The sequence below is a fragment of the Pelophylax lessonae genome, assembly GCF_965119305.1.
Source record: "Pelophylax lessonae genome assembly, chromosome: 5".
Classification (NCBI taxonomy): Eukaryota; Metazoa; Chordata; class Amphibia; order Anura; family Ranidae; genus Pelophylax; species Pelophylax lessonae.
In genome coordinates, this window is record NC_138772.1 from 57514746 (window position 1) to 57536639 (window position 21894).

Here is a 21894-nt window from a genome sequence, read left to right on the forward strand (position 1 = left end):
GTGTTGCTAATCTAGCAATGGTGCGCATTGGATACTCAAAGCGAATTGCTATGATAAAAGGGTGACGTCCATCCCTCCACCCATATGCTGAAGAAGTCCCGCTCACGGACGTAACGCGTGCGGAGGGGGGAGGAGATTGTGTGACGTCACCCGCAGTCCCTGTCGGCGGAGCGAGGCTCTGCTTCTCATGTTGTTTATCTGCATACATCGCTGTTTATCTCCTGGAATTCAAGTAAGAGGCTGTCTTAGCTTTTATTCAATAAATGTGTTGTTGTGACTTATTACACGATGGTCTGCCTCTTGCTTTTTTCTGGGAGCATCTGTCTATGAATCTGAGCGAAGGGGATAATCGTAGTGTGTGATGATCCACTGTGAAGTTGCTGCTGTGCTGATTGCTAATTAAGGCTGTTTATTCACAGCCCTCAGGTGAGAGGCTAGTGGTACTGGTGGAGGTCTTTCTTCACTGAGTGAGAGCACCTTGTTAAGTATCAAGCACTGCGCACTTTCTTCTGGATCTATTTATGGACATTACCCTTTCTGATTCTTATGTTTATCATATGGACATTTATGTGTGTTTTAGGCGATTTTATGCAGTTTTATGTCAATTTTAGTGATTTGTTCTACCCTTATTGATCGTTTTAGCGCTGCACTCTCTATTTTTACTACTTTCTATGAGTTGGACTGGAAGCAGAAAACAATATTGTCTTCTTTCTGTAAACTACAAATCTCTCCACTCCAAATGTAATGTAGGTAAAGAGAGGAAGCCATGTGAAGAGACAACCATGACTCCTTCCATGTGTTTGAAGTCCAGTCTGGGTAACAACCATGGCTTCTTCCATGTGTTTGAAGTCCAGCCTGGGTAACAACCATGGCTTCTTCCATGTGTTTGAAGTCCAGCCTGGGTAACAACCATGGCTTCTTCCATGTGTTTGAAGTCAATCCTGCGTGACAGCCATGGCTTCTTCCATGTGTTTGAAGTCCAGCCTGAGTGACAGCCATGGCTTCTTCCATGTGTTTGAAGTCCAGCCTGGGTGAAGTACCCTTTATAAAGAGGACAGCAGCTTTCAGAGATTGTTATTTGATCTTTGTCTCCTCAGTGCCTTTGTACCTGTGTTTCCTTTGCTTCTTGCACTGGTTCTGACATCAGCTTGCTCTTACTGACTCTGCCTTGTCTGACCACTCGTGTATGACCCTGGTCTGGTCTTCTGACCACTCTCTAGTCCTCATATGTGACTCCTGTGCATGACCTCGTCTGTCTTGACTATGCCCCTGCCACCTCGTTTGCTTGTTGCTTCATTTATGTCTTCGGTTTTGGTCCTGACTACACCAATTCAGTCCCGCTCTGCCATCCTGACCTTCTACCTACCACGGGAACTACCTACTTTCTGTTGCTGTTCCAGGCCCCTCTCACCACTTGTTACTGGAGCAATCTCCAACAGGCAATCCGTGCTTCTTTAATCCCTGCTTTACCTGTCCTCACCTCCAGGGGTGCTTGGGGCTTAGTTGCAAGAGAAGCCCTCTCTTCCCTTTGGCCTCCAACCAGGTACGTGACAGATGCGTTTTACCGCCCCCTTGAAGTTGCAAAGGCAGTTTGACACTGTTGCGTACATGCTGTGGGCACAGCAAAAATGATCCTCTGAGTTGCATTCAGAGGGCAGTACAATCCTCTACCTTGACCCAAGTAAATAGGGAAATCCCACAACCTTAAAGCGGAGTTCCACCCTGGATTTTTTTTTTTTTTTTTTAATACCCCTGGGACAGTCAGGGCTAGTACATTCCACAATGGCAAGCCTCTGATCTGTCCCGGGTTGCACTTACCTGTTAGGACAAATACTTACCTTGAAAACGTCTTGTCCAGCGCTGCCATCTCAGATGTGGGCAGCTTGAAGCCAGCGAGATCCCCTTCGGCGTCTTCTTCCGCCTTCTTTGGTCCCACGATGCTCTGCGCCGGCCCCGACGTCACTTCCGGGTCGCGCGCGTCATCCCTCTACAGCTTCTGGGCATGACGTTCAGCTCCCAGGAATCATTGCAGAGCCAGGAAGTGACGACGGGCCGCGGCCGAGGAAGGAGGAGGAAGAAGGAAGTAAGGTAAGTATTTTTTCTTCGCTACGAGGTAAGTAAAAAAAAAAAAAAATGTGATTATCCATTTCTTTTTCAGGTGACCCGGAGCGAGAAGATGGAGGTAAGTATTAAATTAGGGTGGCCAAACTGCACCTGCACCACCCTCTAAAAAAAGAGATCCGGTCTTCAAAAACCAACACACATGTAATTGAGTGATTTTAATAAATGGCTGTTTTTTGTTTAAATATCTGTCTGGAGTTCTGTTTAAGAATATAAATTCATAGCTGAAATGCAATAAAATAGGCTACAGACATGAACACCCAAATTATCATTAGAAGAAGAATATATGAACGCAATTATATTTTCTGACAACTGAAAACAGCTAAAAAAAGGAGAGGAAGGGAACGCCAGCACAGAGAAGCAGAGAGGTCACGGCAAATTATTAAGCCGATATGACACAAGGCATGTCAGTTCCATAGCAGACAGCCTTTCAATCAAAACAGCAATTCTACGACTTTGTTCTCCGGAAGAATGATTGGCTCATGAAGGGAATACAGGATATGTGAGATGATTAATGGAGACATCTCATCTACCCAGAGCCGACTACAGACTATGGAGACGCTGCAACATAACAAGCACCTCTCATCCCATCTTATCATAGAACTCCCTACAGAGATCCAGGCAACGACACCAAACATAGATCAATGTGGACACTTCTAACTGCTTCCGACAACTATCTGTATGCATGTGTAAAATTCATATCGGAGTACAGTACTGAATAAACAGTCAATTACACTATTAAAAAAAATAAATAAGTTCCTTCATACAACACCTGACTGCTCTGCCAGATACACAATTAGGTAGACCATTTACACATGCGACTTGTCATGTGACTTTGGACATTAAAGTCGCATGACTTCCCCATACTTTCCAATGATAACCATTCATATTTGTATGACTTAAAGCTTAAAGTCGCAGCGATTTCAAAGTAGTTCACACACTACTTTGGTCTGACTTTCATGCAACTTGAGGACCATAGACTTCAATGTTAACCCTCAAAAGCTCGTACTATTGATGGTCTGATCGGGTCCACCTGAAAAATGGGCAGGTGGACCCAATCAGGTTTGTGTGAAAGGGGCCAAAAACCTTTTCGGTTTATCTGCCCCTAAAATTACCTACCACCATTTTATTCTTCAGAGACTCTGCTTTCAGAAAATATATCATGTTTGGGGGTTTTAAGTAATCTTCAGGACTTAAAGTGATACTAATGTCTAGTTTTTTTTTTTGTATAAAAATAACAATCATGTTATACTTAACTGTGCAGTTGGTTTTGCACATCGCTGGATCGGGACGGGGCTCAGGTAAGTTTTAGGGGGGCTAAGGAGGGCTGCTGCATACAGAAGGTTTTTTATCTTAATGCATAGAATGTATTAAGATAAAAAAAAAAAACTTCTGCCTTTACAATCACTTTAAATTATTATTTTTTATTGTGTGCAAAAAAACACAAAAACCGCTCTGGTAGAGAAAGGCTAAAACTGCCAGTGTGAGTCCACCCTAAGGCCCCTTTCACACGGGCTTTCCGATTCGATCCGCCTGTCAGTTTTTCAAACAGACCTGATCGGATGCTCCATGCACCTCTATTGAGCAGCGGATGTCAGCAGTGACCTCTCCGCTGACACCCGCTGCTATCCGATCCTGTCCGTGAAATCCAGACGGATGGTGACCCTGTTTTCCATCCGTCTGGAGGATCGAATCGGATTGGATGAAAATGGACAGGCGGTCCATTTTCATCCAATCTCTCATAGAGGAGAGCGGGACTCTGACAGCTCCGTCTTTGCAAAGTAAGCGGAGACGGACCCATCATCCACCTGCTCAGCGAGGATCGACGGATTGATCCCCGCTGAGAAAAACGGAGTCTGTCGAGCGCATCGCTCATGTTAAAGGACCCTAAGGGATTTCCATCACATTGGAAAGAGATCCTCTGACTTTCTATTGAGTCTACACGACAGGAAGAGAAGGGAAATCTCCTAATTAGACACAGATGGCCAAAAGATGACATGAGTTTCACCCTTCCCTGCCCTAGCAAAAATTTAGAAGAGGTTTTTGAGTTTAGATACTTTAAAGCTTCGTATACACAGTGATTGCAAGGTCTGGCAAGGTTTAAAAAAAAAAAAAAAAAAAAGTCATACGGTACTTACTGTGCAGTTGGTTTTGCACAGAGTAGCCCCAATGCTTCTCTTCTCGGGTTCCTGTTCTGTGCTCCTGTTCCCTCCCTCCTGTTGAGAGCCCCCACAGTAAGCAGGTTGCTGTGGGGGCACCCGAGCCAAGTCACAGCTCCCTGTGTCCATTCAGACATAGAGCCACGACCCAGCCCCACCCCCTCTCTCTCCTGATTGGCTGAGTGACTTTGATTGACAGCAGCGGGAACCAATTGCACCACGCTGCTGTCTTAGCCACTGAGAAGGGGGGTCCCGGGCAGCTGAGACACTCCTGCAACATCGCTGGATATAGATGGGCTCAGGTAAGTATTAGAGGGGCTGCTGCACACAGAGAATGCATCAAGATAAAAAACCTTCTGCCATTACAATGGTGGTCTGGTGTTCCATGCATCTCCATACAGGCATTCCCATTCATGTTAATTGGGATGCAGCAGCTGCAGTGACACACCCACTGCTCCCGATTGGACAACTTGGTGAGTCTACAAACACAGACAGTTTGCAGCTGTTGCATTCACATTTATATGAATGGAGATGCATGGAACACTCGTGCTTCCCTGTACAGGCGAATACTGTCCTCACACGGGCTTATGCTTAAAGCGGAGCTCCAGGCTCCTTCAGAAAAAATTAAAAGTCAACAGCTACAAATACTGTAGTTGCTCACTTATAATAGAAGGACACTCACCTGTCCAGGGATCCAGCAATGTCCTCACCCAAGCCAACTCTTCAATCGGCTTCAGGTGAAGGCGCCGGCATCTGTAGTAAGGAAAACCGGAAGTGAAGCCTTCACAGCCTGTTTCCTACTGCACATGCGCGAGTCACGCTGCGCCTTGTAAATGGTTCTGTAGCCTTCTGGGACCCATGATGTGTCCCAGAAAACTGCAGGGGAAGGAGGGGCGCTGAACTTCTGGCTTAGTTCGCCACACCAATCTGAGCTGTACCTGTCAAAACCAAGTACCCGCCCCCCCCCCCCCCAAAATTTGCCAAACGTGGCAGTGGAAAGGGGGGGGGGGTGGATAGCGTGCAAACAAGAGGAGCTTTCCCTTTTGGGTGATTGTAAACCCCTAGATATACCCAGTGAAGTGACTGGCCTCAGGTTATACACAGAGATGACACAAATCCTTCTACATATTGTATGCTGTACCTGTTTATCTGCAGTCTTCTTTGTTGTACATCTGCTCAAAGTATAGGACTTCTAAAGCTTGTCTGAGCTATCAGAAAGCAGGGGGCAGAGAGCAGAAGCTACACACTGCAGAGCTCAGTGAGGAGAGCTGATTGGAGGGACACACCCCCTCCACTCAGCACACAGGAAATGGGCTAAGGCTGTCAATCATAGCCTCTGTGCTGGAGCTCCCTCCCCTGGTCACATTTTTTTATTTCGGTGTAAGGAAAACTTGTCAGAAATAACTCATGCTGATAGAGGAAGGAAGCAGCAGACAGAAATTACACTTTGTGCTCTGGATTGAGACAAGTATGTAAACAATGATGTTACATCAATAAGCCCCTTATTGTATTGGAGAACATCCGGAGGTCCCCTATGGTGATTGATTACACCAAAACGCTCATTTGAGTGTTAATGGAGGTGAGTGGCCATTGCACTTGATTTGTATTCCTAGCTCATGAATTACCGCACTTGGCTGTCACCGGAATTGTTCTTTTAGTGTCACTGGATCACATATGAACTTTTACCATACTCACTTGATAATATCAGCACTTTATTTGTGCTTTAGATTTTTATTTATTCATTGATATATATAATATATATATATATATATATATATATATATATATATATATATATATATATATATATATATATATATCTCATTCTCTTACTTTGAAGCACCTTGCAGCATTCATTTGCTGATCAATTTTTTGCACTTTTGAACATTTTGCACAGATTATTTTCTACACTCCCGCTTGCACTGAATATTGTTATTTACATCACTGTCATTGTGCAACCGATTTGTTGCCCACCATCAGCATCATTATTTATTTACTAATCACTTTTATGATCTGGCACTGATCACTTTATTTATATATCTTGTCAGCACTTTATGCAACTATTATTCATATATTAGGATTGTCATTTTATTGCTTCAGATCATTATTGTTTTATCATCTATTTTTTCTCACGTTTACATTTGGTCACATTTCTTGGACTTAATATTTATCTGTGGTCCACCATTTTCAGAAATCAAGCGCCAATTCCCTCTGCGTTTTACCTGTTTTAGTATGTTGTGACACCAGGGCAGCCATCAGGGGGGGGACAGCCCATACACATGTAGGGGGCCCAGGCCCCAACCAACGAGACCGAGTTGTTGTTGCTGTAGTAACTAGCAATTGTTTAAGCATGGTGGCTGCAGAGTAAACCGATGCAGCTGAAGGGATGCCTCTATGCTGGATTGCGCTGTCTCATTGCTGAAAATATGAGGCTGTTTCTTTGCTGGATTGGGATATCTCTTTGCTGGATTGGGATATCTCTTTGCTGGATTGGGATAGCTCTTTACTGAAAATATGAGGCTGTCTCTTTGCTTGATTGGGATAGCTCTTTGCTGAATTTATGGGGATGTCTCTGATGGATTGGATGAATTTTCATTTATTAAGTTGTAAGAGAGTGTTAAGATAGAAGTGGGTGCACTGAAAGACTCGGTGGGATGGCCAGTGGGCGGATTTGGTAGGACAGCTAGAGGGCGGGCCCTGCGGAATGTTGGTGGTCAGGTCCGGAGGGGCCCAGGCCTAAAGCTGTGTAAGGGGCCCCAAAATGTCTGATGGCTGCCCTGTGTGACACTACTGAATTGGCTGCTGATTTCTGGTGTTTCACTGCATCTATCATCATTTGACTCCACATCATTCTATACCTTACTGGTAGCGCATAGGTTCACTTCTCTCTATATTTTATCCCCTGGAACTTCCCGGAAGACTCTGCCAGCAGCTCCACTGTCAGCTCTACTGGATCCTCTGCAGCTCAGCGCCACACCTGGTTCACTAAGCCGACCGCCTAAGACCACTTTCCTCACACAGCAGGAGGAGAGACCAGCCGTCAGCCTCCTCCTGGGACTCTGCTTCCCACCAAAGACGCCCTGTCACATGTCCCCCCCCCCCCCATCTTTTATGAGCAATCCCAGGATGCACTGCAAGAGTGCCCTCCCCCTGGGACTCTCACAAAAGCCAATGTGTCACTGGCCAGGTTTCCTCCACTGTCCAACAAGCTCCCCTATTGGATGCAGTGGGGACACTCCCTTAGAACCAGTGAATCACATCTGGGAACATGCAACAGGCAACCTAACAGATCAGGCTCCCCTGAGAGGCAGGTGGAGCATACAATGCTTTGAACCTAGCACCTAACTAGGAGGGTGCTACACAAACCATACTCTCCAGGGTCTACCAAACTACGTAACCTCTGTTGTGGGCGGAATGACCCTTTAAACAGCCCAACTCAGCAGCAGAATGCCCCTGAAAATTATTCTGAAAAGGTTGGCAGCTAATTGTACAGCAAGCTTTCTCCCTCCAAGCCAAAACCCGAAGAGAATCCAGAGACAGATACTTCTCATTCTGTTGTCTCGGATTATTCTGGTCACTTCCCCTGAATGGAACATGAACGTTATTAAATCTATCTTTACTTAGGATGAATTGTTAATTATTTCTTACAGCTCCAGGCTTTCGGCAGCCCACATACAGCCGTCTCCTCGCTCGGCACATATTCCTTAATTACAAACACAATTCTTAAACTCATATGTGTGTTAACGGCAATGCGTCCTTCTCTATATGAATCCAATAACTTGTGATCAATGCAAGCAACAGATGCAACATTCAGATGATATCTCAGCAAGAAGACATTGATTTCATCCATTGTCTATAAATAGTGGGAAAAACAAAACAAAAAAAAAACAGCACAACAATAACTCACAATGATAGATGCGCACAACGAGCAAAACTGGATCTTTACAGTTAAGCAATACAAATGAAGTCAACAAAAGTCGTTTTATATGGTGGATGCAGCCTGTCCTCCGAGGATTGTGTAATGATGACATATGTTCTCTCAAGGCTGGCTGTAATAATGTGGACCTCTCCTTAAAGTGGACATGGCACTGAATGCAAGTCTGCTTAATTAGTAACAACCCCCCCCCCCATCTTAAACCACTGTTAAAAAAAAAAAATAGGGGGCCCATTCACACTTATGCATTGTGGCAATGCACTCTAAAATGCATGTAATAATTCATGCCATAATGCATCTGCTATATATGGGGCATGTTGCTTTGCCATTTATTAAAAGGCACCCCATTGTACAGTACAGCCCAATGTAACGGTGTTAGAAAAAAAAAAAAAAAAAAGGGTCATGAACATTTTTTCATCTATTGTGGTGCAAAATGCAGCCCTTTCATAATAAACGTGCCTTAAAGAGGTTTTTTAACTTACTGCATTCCCCTCCCCCCCCCCTTTTACTTACCTGAGCCCTCATTTGATCCAGCACTGTGCACGTCTGCAGCTCTTCTCTCCTCTCACTTCTGAGTCTCGCTGACTTTGCTGGGGCGCCAGGAGCCATTGGCTCCCAGTGTTGCCAATCAAAGCCAGTGACTAGGGAGCAGGGGCCGGGGCCGGGGCCGAGTCCTGCTGTCTGTGTCAATGGATGGAGCAGCGGGGTTCGGGTGCGAGCACGCTCGAGTGCCCCCATGGGAAGTGGCTACCTATGGGGGCACTGGACAAAAGGGAGGGGCCAGGAGCACTTCATGGACATTGCACAGAGCAGGTAAGTATAGACCTGTTTGTTATTTTAAAAAAACGACCTTTACAATCACTTTAAGGCCCCGTTCACACTGGGGCGACACTACTTCCCGGGGCGACAGTCAATACAGGTCGCTCCAAAGAAGTTTCGGACCCTTTTTCTAAGTCGGAGCGACTTGTGTCGCTCCTATTAGAACGGGTCCACAGCTTCTCTATGCCAGGCGACCTACGCCTGACAGGTCGCCCCAGTGTGAACGGGGGCTTAGGGCTCGATGGGCGATTACTCCCGTCCTCCGGGCAGAGTCGCTACCAGCTGCATGTGTATCCACCTCCATACTGCATGCAGGCACCCCATAGAAGTGAATGAAAATGCAGCATCAGCACAGACAAGCACATGTCAAAGTTTGACATGTGGGCAGGAGCGATTCGCCGAATCCGGATGTTGATACCGTGTGTTCGGATCCATGCACCTCAGTGCCCGACCTTGGGGGGCCTGGGTCAGTTTCGGGGCTCAATATAGAAAATAAGTTATATGATAACATATGACAAATAAAAATGTAAAATGTAACCACTTGGAAGACCGCTTGCCCGCAATGTACTGTGGATGGGCAGCCCACACAGGCAAAGCGGCACACCCGTACATTTGCGGCCTGCTTCCAGGTTTTGGACGCGTGAAAAGCCGGAATCGGAAACTATGAGATCCATTAGTAAAAGAAGCACACTTTTAACCCCTTGATTGCACTAGACTAGATGGTAACCTCTTCCCAGCCAGGGGCCATTAGTACAGTGACAGTGTACAGTATTATCAATGATTACTGTATTAGTGTCACTGGCGATGTCAGTGGGAATTAATCAGTTAGTGTCAGATTATCCGCCACATTTTTGCAGTCCCATTATAAGACCCTAATCACTGCCATCACTAGTAGAAAAAAAAAAATAAAAATTCCAGTAAAGTAAAGAAAGCTCTATTTGTGTGAAAATATTATATTACATTTCATTTGCGTTGTGCGTGTGTTCTAAAAATATATATAGTGACGAAAGGTAAGTATTTCTTTCTACAATTACAAGGTAAGTAAAAAAAAAAAAATAATCCTAACTATCCAATTCCTTTTCAGGTAAAGCAAAGCATTAGGTCGATTTTGTGCCCGGAACTCCGCTTTAAGGATACGTTGGTAAGAAAATTTTTAATAATAAAAAAAAAAAAAATGTATAATTACATTTTTTGTATAAAGGAAGTCTGGGGCCCCCTCTGGCAGGGAGGCAGAGGGCAATTGGTGTTTTTCCCCCTATAAAACTGGCACTGGTGGTGTCAGATTTTGACATGTGATTGTGTCCTTCCCAATGATGCCTGTGCATCCACTTCTATGGGGGGCCTGCAGACAGCTTCAAGGTGGATGCACACACTGTTCATCTACCAGCAGCTCTGCATGGAGGATGGGATTAATTGCCTGTCTGAATGAGCCTTTAAAAGGGTAACTCTACTTTCGTGGGAAAAAATTACCAAATAAAAAAGAAAATTATAGCATATACAATTGCGACTCAAGTCCTATTGTACTTGAATGTTATTAAAAATTATCTTTCCGTTTTAATCTGCAGCTCTGTCATTTTCAGTAAAATGCAATGCAATATGGCTACCTGGAGGTGTTCTGTTCACAGATGGATTACAGAACATCCCTTAGTGCCGGTTAACAGATATGCGATTCAGGAACCCTGCGAATCCACTGCGGGTTCCCGCATCGCATTCAAATCGCAGGCAGTTCACACTGCCATATGCAAATCGATGGGGGTGTCAATACAAAGTTAACGACACCCCCAGATCAGTTCGCATATCGCAGTGCGAACTGACAGTTCGAACATAAATCAGGTCGCATTGGTGTGAACCACCATGCAATCAGATTCTGCTGCGGACCCAAAAAAGGGTCCTGTGCGTGTTCTGTCCGAATCCGATGCAAATTCATACAGATCGGATAGGATCAGATGAAAAACGGACAAGGGGCCTGTTTTCATCCGATCTCCCATAGAGGAGAGCGGGGATCTGACAGATCAGTCTCTGCACAGAGAGCAAAGATCGGCGGATCAATTCCTGCCGAGCAAAACGGACTTTGCTGGGCGAAAAACCCCTATGGAAGGACCCTAAGGGGATGCAGACCCTGCTACTTTCCTCATTACAGGCCTGCAGGTGCAGCAGCTGCTTATTAATGATAAAACCACTCCCATATAGATTCACTGAGCTCATGGACACAGGCAGACAGCCAGCTATTTCTTTAGAATAACAAAAAGGTAGGAATCTGCAACAAAGTTTGTTAAAACCCTTGCAGAGTACATAGATCACCCAGAGGAAAATGTTTTTTTCTCAGCAAAAGTAGAGTTACTCTTTAAGGCAGCATGTTTATTATGCACCACAGTAAATGAAAAAAATGGGCATGGCTTTTTTTTTTTCCAATCACAATAAACTACATTGAGCGGTATATACCTTGTGGTGCACTATGGTATATTGGGCACTGCTCCACCACGTGACGTCATCACGCATATGGCTGGAAGTGAGGTGTTCCTAGAAATGTGGATGCTGTATCTTTGTCTTAAGGGGGCAATACATTGTTCTAATCATATATTCTAATGCACTGAATAGTGCACTATATTTGTAAGTGCCATTATATTTATTGAATTAAAACCCATATTTACAATATCTGCTGCACAATAAAATAGTTGCCAACATTTGAAAAAGATTTCCAGGGACACTTTACTATCAATTACTTACCACAGCTATCAATTACTTACCACACCCACTTCCCTGAAGCTCCGCCCACTCCACGTAATTAATCTACGCCTACTTATCAGATTATAGGGTCTACTCAATAAAGACAGAATTACAGGAAATTGAAAAGGGAATTTTAAACTTGAGGCTAAAGTAGCAGAGTTGGAATAATTCTCCCATTCAGCTGCACTACTTCTGCCTAAAGTTTAAAATTCTCATCACAATTCCCTGCAATTCTAAAGTGTCAAATGTGCTCAGGTGTGACCAAACAAAATATGTAATATGTTAATATAAATAAAGTGCAAATAAGTACATTGCCGGGACAATGTAAATTACACGGGACAGGCTCCCTTTCTGCCGGGACTGTCCCGGCAAAAACGGGACAGTTGGCAAGTATGCAATAATAGTTTTATCAGTCAAATTAAGCAGAAAGGGGAGCTTTCACCTATATGTGGAACTCAATACTGGAGACGAAAGAAGGCGAGGTGTTGATACGAAAGAAGGCGAGGTGTTGATACATCTGGTGTACCCTCAAAGTGTACAGAGCCCAATTAAAGGGCAAGGTGCATAGTAACGTATTGAGATCATAAATAAGAATTAACTGGTGACGGTAGAACACTGTGGTGAATATTTGATGTAAATTCACAGACACAGTTGGAGACCTTTTTCAAAAGTATTATTGCTATTTAAGTGAAGGACCTTCTTTACACACTGGGGATTGTGAAGTGGACTTTTATTCCTAGACAATGGGGTGGATTTACTAAAGGCAAATATACTTTGCACTCTGCAAGTGAAATTGCTCCAGAGCTTAGTAAATGCAACGAAGCTCTGCTAATTTCCCACATCCAATCATGTGCAAGCAAAAATGCTGTTTTTTATTTTCCTTGCATGTGATTGGGTATTTTTTGCAAAGTGAAGCTTTAGCTCATTTATTAAACTCCGGAGTAACTGCACTTGCAATGCACAGTATATTTGCCTTTAGTTAATCAGCCCCATATTGTTCATTTGCATATTCTCATGGTTTATAATTACATGGAGGTCATATGGTAAAAGTGATTGAAGGCTTTTTGCGCTGCACTTTTTTATATGAATATCCCAAGAAATGTCAATCAGCCCAAATCTGGCAAGAGAATCTCACAGCTCAGTGCAGTAGTGCAGAGATTTGGGCAACTTGTCCTTCTCTGGGATATCACTCGAAGGCTGCTGACATCATCCTGACCAAAGTACATAGGATAAGGCGAGTATGGTAAATACCTTTTTCCCCCCACGTGTTGTCTTTAGTTGTTTTTTGCAGACTTCTAAGACGGGTGGAGCCTAACTTATTATATTTTTACAGCAAGATCTGCTTTCATTTACTTACAATCCTTGGTTCTGTCAACTTAATTCACGTAAAATGACCTTGGCTGCCTTCCCTTGAACTGTGATGCTTAAAGAGGAATTGCAGTCTGCTCACATAATTTGTAATTAAAACCCATTTGCTATTCTGAAGCTTCCCTCCAACCACTGTGCATATTTTTAGGTGTTCTTGCATGGCAAGACCACTGTTATCTCACATATATATTCTTATTATAGCCAAATTTTCCACCCTAACTCCTCCTACAGTTTTTACACTACATAGACAGTAACATACCGAAACGTGCGGATTGTTCCCAATTGGTGTGCTATTACTTTGTGGAACGTTTCGCCAAATGGTTCACAAAATATCTGCATTTTTATGGCAAAATTGGTCTCATAGGAATGAATGGCGGGATGTTCAAAATTAGAGTGGGAGCTGACAAAAGCTAGAGTGGGAGCTGAAAAATCAGGACATGATTTCTAAACTGCCATTACTCCCTCATTTTCACCTACACAAATCTTATATCAAAACGTTGAGCTATCCCTGCCGCCACTAAAAATGTCCACGGCTAAGCCATAGTCCTGATAGTTTTCACAATTTCTTAACTGCTGCCACTCCCACACACACACACACACGGCAAGAACACTTCACACAATTTCCCCGGACATTGTACGTTTTCTAGTTTAATATGTACTGTGATTCTGTACTTGCCAAATATGCTGTAGAAATCTCCCTCCACTAAGTCTGGCTGCAGCCATTTTAACTGTGGGCAGCTGAAGCTACTGCCTGTTCACTTCCTGGATTTACAGACACAGAGGCGCACACACACACACTACAATAATATATATATATATATATATATATATATATATATATATACACATACATACATACATATACACACACACACATATATACACACATACATATATATATAAATATATATATATACACACACATACATACATATACACACATATACATACATATGCACACAGAAAGACGGACGCACTGCTCGTCTGCACGTTTCTCCTCTCTTGATGAATACTCATGGATCTCTGCAGTCTCCTGTTATGTCCGCCCTCATCCAGCCCCCTTCAGCTCTGCAATTCTTTGACTATCCTATGACTCACTCCTCCTACCTTGCTGGCAAACTCTCACAACAGTGAGAGAGAGAGAGCTGTGCATGATGTCATTAGCCAAGGCTTTTCACCAGAAGTGAAAGAAGAAGTGGGCTGTATAAGGTGTAACGGGACCACGACCCACACTGTACTTGTGGGCTTCTCTCAGTATATGGCTTCCTTCAGTCTTGAACATAGATATCAGATTTTCCAGCGGCCCCCCCCCCCTCCTGATCAGATTACCACACACAGGTCAGGGGTTGCCTGATTACATTATCATATGCAGATGAAATTGTATTCAGAAATAGAATTAACCTGGACTAATTATCTATCCATCTGGACAGAAACAATATGTGAGCTCATTACAAATGGGGCAGACGGGCTTAACAGAATCCACACCACACCTCAATACACAGACAATAGGGAGAGCCTGTCTCTGACATTGAAGTTCAATACACATTATCATAAATGTAAATACAGAACCAATTTGAAGCAATCCAAACCATTTCTCAGTGTCCATTAAGTATTCGTCTTTCACTCCCAGTGGCATTTAGTACCGTCACATAAGGTATTTACTCGCAGAAAAAAAAAATGTTTTACTATCCAAAAGTTAAAACAACAAGGGCGTTGGAATGGTGGAAAGATGAAAAGAAAAAAAAAAAAAAATCACTGAAGCTTTGACAGTTATGAGCACACTGGTTTTATAGCCAGGAACCTTAAGGGCCCATTTACACTAGGGCGGTCCGTTGCAGGCAGCTAACATGCATTTTGTTGTGTTCACATGCATTGCATTCATTTGAATAAATTGCCTAATGCACCACAATGGGCGAAAAGTCCAACCTGCATCTTTTTTGCTGAGCAATTAACAGCAGGTGCATTATGAAAGTGCTGTAGGAGGTTATTCACAAAGAATGATACTGCAGCACATCAATGCATGTAATTTGCATTACCACAGCCCAGACCTTATCCTCAGGCCCAAATCCTTAACCTTAATCTTAAAGTGATTGTAAAGTCTCTTTTTTTTTTTAAATAACATGTTATACTTACCTCCTCTGTGCCGTTGCTTTTGCACAGAGTAGCCCCAATCCTCCTCTTCTTGGGTCCCTCTTCTGTGCTCCTGGCCCCTCCCTCCTGTTGAGTGCCCCTACATCAAGCAGCTTTTTATGTCACAGCTCCGTGTCCATTCCAGTGGCGGCTTGACAATAGGGGGCGCGGGGGCGCAGGGGCGCCGCCCCCCCCCCCCAAGGCTAGTCATCCGTACATCAACAAAAAAAAAAAAAAAAATGTGTTCCTTTAAGTGTGCGTGGGGCGCCGGACACACTGCTGTCTATGGAGAGGGTGGGGGTTTTGGCAGCATGTGATTTTTTCTGGGAAGCCGATTGGCATCCTTTAGAGTGTCCTTGGAGCGCAGAGCGATGTGCCCACCGAACACTCCCACTGTATCACTATTCTATTTTAATGTACTGAGCCAGCCAGTAAGTCTGTTTTTTAAAAGCACAAGCTCTATTCAAGATGTGTCAGTTTGCAGGGATGAGACAAACCATTTAGTGCCGGCTCACATTGGTGCGATGTGGGAACCCTGCAAATTCACTGCGGGTTCCCGCATCACCCCTGACTCGCAGGCAGTTCACACTGCTATTTGTGAGCTGCTGAAGTATATATACAAAAGGTAACGACACCCCAGATCAATTCGCATATCGCAGTGCGAACTGTGAATTCGGCCAGGAATCGTATCGCACTCATGCGATCAGATTCTGGTGCGGACCAAAAAAAAGGGTCCTGCACGACTTTGGTCCAAATGCGATACAAATTCAGCCATGCAATCTGTATGGCTGAATTTGCATCGCACAGACATCGCATGTGATTTGCATAGCAGTGCGGTGCAAATCACATGCGATGTCTGACATCGCTATAGTGTGAACCGCACTTAACCCTGACAGGGGTTCTTAACCGCTTCTGGACTGCCCGCCACCCGCAGTTTTACTGCAGCAGGCAGCCCCTCCTGCGCGAACTGACTTAGGTCTACGTCGTGCCTGAAGCTAGGGGGCGAGCGCGCGGCACGCTCCCGCTAGTAAGCAGAGACTCCGATGCACGGGGCGGGTGGCTCAGATTGCTGCCTGCCACCCGTGATCGCTCCCCGCTGATAGAGAAGAACGGTCAAGCTGTTGTAAACACAACTGACCATTGTTCAATCTGGAATGATCATAGAGCCCCTGTGATCCTTCTATGTAGGATCACAGGTCTCTGTGATCATTTCGCAAGCCCTGTCCCCATACAGTTAGAAAACACTCCCCTAGGTACATATTTAACAATTTGATCACTTACTGTGTTAACCCCTTCCTTGCCAGTGTCATTATTACAGTGACAGTGCATATTTTTAGCACTGATTACTGTAGTAATGTCACTGGTACCCCCAAAAGTGTCAAAAATGTCAGTTAGGGGTCTGCTGCAATGTCACAGTCCCGCAAAAATAAATTAAAAAAAAAAACCCAGATCGCAGCCATTACTAGTAAAAAAAAAATTATAATCAAAATGACACAAATCATTCCCGTAGTTAGGTTGGTAGACACAATAACTTTTGAGCAAACCAAGTAACAAGCTGGTTGGCCACCATGCACAGCTGCACCAGATTTGTCAGGTCCAAATCACATGTCAAGTCGCACTCTATAGTTGGCAATTAAACTTTTCAATTCGGTGGAACGTTCCTGCACTACTTTTGGCGATTCCAGGTGTGACTTGCATAGACATGTACACAAAGTCGCACAGATGTCAGCCAAGTCCCACCTGGAGTTGCACTGACATGTGGCTTTGAAACTGTGCGATTTCAATTGACGTTGCACGATCACACCAAACCCGATTTCAAAGTCGGATTTGGTGTGAACGAGGGCTTAATCTCATTCGGACTTGGCTACAAGGGGCCCTCTAGGAATTACACCTCAGTTGCTTTCGGTGGGCAAAGGGCCCGCCAAACATAACCCATTCAAGTGAATGAGGCTGCTCTACAAGCGCCCCACAATGCATGCAGCTGGGGCACACTGGTGTGGGGGTTCAAGGGGATAAGGATTTTATTTTACTCCTAATATAGCAACACAGAGGTCTCCAAAACACACCAAAACCTTAACCCGTCACCAAAACACACCAAACCCTTCACACCAATCCCCGCCTGTGACGCGACTTTAAAATCAAACGTCCACAGATCATTTGGGCTGATTAACTTACACTCACCGGCCACTTTATTAGGTACACCTGTTCAATAACTTGGTAATACAAACTGCTAATCAGCCAATCACACGGCAGCAACTCAATGCATTTAGGCATCTAGACGTGGTGAAGACGACTTGCTCAAGTTCAAACCAAGCATCAGAATGGGGAAGAAAGGGGATTTAAGTGACTTTAAATTAGGGATAGACTGATATGGTTTTTTCAGTGCTAATACTGATACCAATATTTTGGACACAACGTATCGGTATCGGCCGATATTTTGTACATTTAAAGTTTTGAAAAAATAAAGAATTTTTGACACAAATCTGGCCCTGAACATGTTTATTTTTGTTCATTGCTTAATGGCTGGCTGGCACCCTGTGGTGGATGGCTGGCACCCTGTGGTGGATGGCTGGCTGGTTGGCACCTTGTGGTGGATGGCTGGCACCTTGCGGTGGATGGCTGGCACAGGGCCTGTGGGTGGCTGGCTGGTACAGGGCCTGTGGGTGGCTGGCTGGATGGTACAGGGCCTGTGGGTGGCTGCCTGGCACAGGGCCTGTGGGTGGCTGCCTGGCACAGGGCCTTTGGCTGGCTGGTACTGGTCCTGTGGGTGGCCGGCTGGTACAGGGCCTGTGGGTGGCTGGCTGGCGCTGGTACAGGGCCTCTGGGTGGCTGGCTCGTTGGTACAGGGCCTGTGGCTGGCTGGTACAGGGCCTGTGGGCGGCTGGCTGGCGCTGGTACAGGGCCTCTGGGTGGCTGGCTCGTTGGTACAGGGCCTGTGGCTGGCTGGTACAGGGCCTGTGGGCGGCTGGCTGGCGCTGGTACAGGGCCTCTGGGTGGCTGGCTCGTTGGTACAGGGCCTGTGGCTGGCTGGTATAGGGCCTGTGGGCGGCTGGCTGGTACAGTGCCTGTGGCTGGCTGGTACAGGGCCTGTGGATGTGGGTGGCTGGCACCGGGCTGCTGTGGGTGGGTGTATGGCTGTGATACACTCCCGCGAGACTAGTCCAGACTCCAGATGAGGCCGTGCAAGGAGAGGGAGGCGGCCAAAGAAGGCAGAATGACGTCACAAAAATATCGGCCAGTTACGGGGCCGATACCAATATATCGGGTAAAGTGCATATCGACCTCGCTGATAATCAGTCTATCCCTACTTTAAACGTGGCATGGTTGTTGGTGCCAGATGGGCTGGTCTGAATTTTTCAAAAACTGCTGAACTACTGGGATTTTCACACACAACCATCTCTCAGGTTTACAGAGAATGGTCCGAAAAAGAAAAAACATCCAGTGAGCGGAAGTTTTATGGAGGAAAATGCCTTGTTGATGTCAAAGGTCAGAGGAGAATGGGCGGACTGGTTAGAGATAATAGAAAGGCAATAGTAACTCAAATCACTTGTTACAACCAAGGTATGTAGAATACTATCTCTGAACACACAACACATTAAACCTTGAAACAGATGGGCTACAGCAGCAGAAGACCACACCGGGTGCCAATCCTGTCAGCTAGGAGCAGTAAACTGAGGCTACTATTTGCACACCAAAATTGGGCAATAGAAGATTTGAAAAATGTTGCCTGGTCTGACGAGTCTCAATTTCAGCTGCAACATTCAGATGGTAGGGTCAGAAAACAACATGAAAGCATGGATCCATCCTGCCATCAGGCTGGTGGTGTAATGGTGTGGGGGATATTTTATTGGCACATGCTGGGCCCCTTAGTACCAACTAAGCATCGTTTAATCTCCACGGCCTACCTGAGTATTGTTGCTGACCATGTCCATGCCTTTATGACCAAAGTGTACCCATCTTCTGATGGCTCCTTCCAGCAGGATAATGCAGCATGTCACAAAGCTCAAATCATCTCACCATTGGTTTCCTGAACATGACAATGAGGTCACTGTACTCCAATGGCCTCCACACTCACCACATCTCACCATTGGTTTCCTGAACATGACAATGAGGTAACTGTTCTCCAATGGTGAGATCTGATGAGTGTGGAGGCCATTGGAGAAAAGTGACCTCATTGTCATGTTCAGGAAACCAATGGTAAGATCTGGTGAGTGTGGAGGCCATTGGAGAAAAGTGACCTCATTGTCATGTTCAGGAAACCAATGGTGAGATGTGGAGTGCGGAGGCCATTGGTTTCCTGAACATGACAATGAGGTCACTTTTCTCCAATGGCCTCCACACTCACCAGATCTCACCATTGGTTTCCTGAACATGACAATGAGGTCACTGTACTCCAATGACCTCCACACTCACCAGATCTCACCATTGGTTTCCTGAACATGACAATGAGGTCACTTTTCTCCAATGGCCTCCACACTCACCACATCTCACCATTGGTTTCCTGAACATGACAATGAGGTCACTTTTCTCCAATGGCCTCCACACTCACCAGATCTCCATCCAATAGAGCACCTTTGGGATGTGGTGGAACGGGAGATTCACATCATGAATGTGCAGCTGACAAATTTGCAGGAACTGTGTGATGTTATCATGTCACTTTGGACCAAAACCTTTGTTGAATCTATGCCATGAAGAATTAGGCAGTTCTGAAGGCAAAAGGGGGTGCAACCCAGTACTAGCAAGGTGTACCTAATAAAGTGGCCGGTGAGTGTATTGTTACCGGTACAGGAAGCATCCAGACCAGGGTTCCTCCTGAGATTTCTAGGGGTTCCTTAAGCAATGGGCAGTTTCTGCATCTCCAATAAGTTCCCAATGACACCATTGTTCCTTTTAGCTCTCTGTAAGGGGATAATTCTTCCCAATGATGACAAGAGTAAGGAGCATTCTTCCCACTGACTGTCACACTAATGTATCATGAGTTGTAGATTTTTAAATTTTTAGCAGGGGTTCCCCGAGGACAGAAATGTATTTCAAGGGTTCCTCTGTGTTGAGAAGGTTGAGAAAGGCTGATCCAGAGGTAACCCACCCAAACAAGAAGGGAGCATTCAATCAGAGCTCCTGGTGTCAACTGAACCCAGAATCCCAGCGCTGCAAGGCTCCCCTACGCTATGGTGTCATCGGACTGTGCTATAGGTTATTGCACTTTCCACGTTATCCCATCCAAAAGCTCAGAATACATTAGATTGATAACAAGTGGATAGGGAACTGTCATACAACCAGAAAATTACATTTAATTGATTTAAGAAATTAAAATGTATTATTTTTAAATGAGATATATATACAGTACTGTATATTTTTTTAAATGATTTCTGTATTATTTTTTTTCTTGGCGTTATTTATAAACTAGAGAGGCGGCGGAGCGAGGTGTACCCCCGAGGGATTGGAAGCCGAGAAATGGATCACATTTACTCTTCTGCTTTGAATAATTTAAAATCTGGCTTTGCATGGAAGCGGCCGTGTTGCACGGTTTTTAAGGCGTGGGATCTATGGATCGGCTGCACGGCATGGGGAATAGGTGTGTGCCAGGGGGGGGGGGGGGTGAGGGTAAGATTTACATGCAGTGTAATAATCCATGACTCACCGTTGTGCTGTGCCCCCTCTCTCCGTCCGATTCACCTGCAACTCTTCGGCATGTCCCCCCTTCGCTGTCAGCGATTGCAGTAAGGCCAGGCTGGGCTGAGCGAATGAATTCACAACATGCTGGTGCTGAGCGAAGGATGGGGAAGGATGTACTACACGGCTCAGAGAGAGAGGGGGAAATCACAAGCTGCAAACAGGGAGATCTCAGCAGGTGGCCAATTCTCTAAGGATGCCGAGGCATCACGCCTAACCCTGTACAGATAAAAAATAATAATATAATAGTGCGTGCCCGGAGCCGGCCAGCCACGGAAGGGGGGGCTCTGCTGCCTTAGTAGGGATTTCTTGGAGCAGGGATGAGGATGGACTTGCCTTGTAGTGTACGGAAAGGAAGCAGCCTGCAAAAAAATCCAGTCCCTGCAGTAGTAATGCAGCCAGAGGATACACGTGAATTCTACCACTTCACAGGCTGCGTTCACACCTGAGCATAGCGTCTGAGTGTTCTTCCTGCCATTTTATTTTGCACGTTTTGTGCATGATTTTGGGGCATTTATATACACGACAAAATTTTGGCATTTTTTTTATTAGTCGATAGAGAAAACTATCACCTGTTGCATCATTTCTCGCTAGGTATTTCAGCTATTTTTTAGCTTTTCCATTCGCTTTTAATTATTTTTATTTTTTTATTACCATTATTATTCAGTTTTTCTTTCGTTAGGGTTAGGTTTAGAAGTTAGGACGGATTAGGTTAGGTTTAGAAGTTAGGACGGATTAGGTTAGGGTTAGGATTAGAAGTTAGGACGGATTAGGTTAGGGTTAGGATTAGAAGTTAGGACGGATTAGGTTAGGGTTAGGATTAGAAGTTAGGACGGATTAGGTTAGGGTTAGGATTAGAAATTAGGACGGATTAGGTTAGGTTTAGAAGTTAGGACGGATTAGGTTAGGGTTAGGATTAGAAGTTAGGATGGATTAGGTTAGGTTTAGAAGTTAGGACGGATT

The 21894-nt window shown here is 44.9% G+C and overlaps 1 protein-coding gene across 2 annotated transcripts in view; it reads right to left on the reverse strand.

Moving 5' to 3' along the window:
• CDK14 (cyclin dependent kinase 14) overlaps window positions 1–21894 on the reverse strand; it is a 786329-nt gene that overhangs the window by 609813 nt on the left and 154622 nt on the right. The gene's annotated exons all lie outside the window — the stretch shown is intronic.